The sequence below is a fragment of the Octopus bimaculoides genome, chromosome 15 (assembly GCF_001194135.2).
Source record: "Octopus bimaculoides isolate UCB-OBI-ISO-001 chromosome 15, ASM119413v2, whole genome shotgun sequence".
Classification (NCBI taxonomy): Eukaryota; Metazoa; Mollusca; class Cephalopoda; order Octopoda; family Octopodidae; genus Octopus; species Octopus bimaculoides.
Window position 1 is genome coordinate 38,284,827 of NC_068995.1, and position 1,157 is coordinate 38,285,983.

A 1,157-nucleotide genomic window follows, 5' to 3' on the forward strand; every position below is an offset into this window, starting at 1 on the left:
CTACCAGTTTCCGTCTACCAAATCCGCTCACAAGGCTTTGGTCGGCCCGAGGCTATAGTAGAAGATACTTGCCCAAGGTGCCACGCAATGGGACTGAATCCAGGACCATGTGGTTGGTAAGCAAGCTACTTTATTTCATAAATATTTGCCATAAAGGCATTACAAAGAGGGGACAAACAAGGACAGACCAACATAAAAGGGGTGAAGTAGCTGTATCGATTAAATATTTACAATTTCAAATATACAATAATAATTTCATTATATTTACAATGTTCGATTAAAGCATTGCTCCACACAGTCACTCCTGCGCCTTTTGTATTAAAATTTCGCAGATAATGTTCGATAGTGCTTTTTTTTTATTGAAGTGATTACTCGCAGCATGTTGAATTTCGATTTTAGTTTAGTTGTGTTATACGTACTCTAGTCATTGTTTTTATCTGTTTCTATTCCATGTTGATGCTATGTACACTCATTTACAACGCAATGGCTATTGTATCTTTGTATATTGTCAAAATAATTTGGATAAGAATGTATTACTTTTATGCGTTAACATTACTTAATAGCTAGTTTATGATTCATTAAGTTTAACCAGGAATAATTTCTTTTATAATACATTACCTATTCCATCACAACAGGAATGAAAGATTGCAGAAATGGGAATTATGAAATTACATGATCGAAATCCTTAGTCTAGAGTCCAGTTTATTTTGGAAAATATTTCCATTCATAGAGAATGCCAGATACCAGCAATAAATACCAGTTCAAATAATCACGAAAGCAACTTTCTAGGGGCTCAAATTATCATTGGCTAGTGACGATGTGCAATAGACTTCTGATTTAGGAATATTTGTTTCAGATAGAGTCGTAAGTTGCAGGCCTTTAGAAAACAATGCAACATACCATGTAAATTCTTTATATTACGAATGCAGCAGAAATAGAAAAAGCAACTCTACACACGCCCCAACAGCTATCTTTAGCATTTCTAGTATGTCTTTATTGCGAGAATTTAGTCGTTCCAATAGTTTTCATTGAAGCTATAAAAATGCATATGCGGACGATTCATAGAAATACTAGAATATCAAGTTTCACCAATTATATTACTTAAATTTGTTTCTGTTGAAGAAGCGATGGAGTATTCCCTTCTCTCCATCTACAAA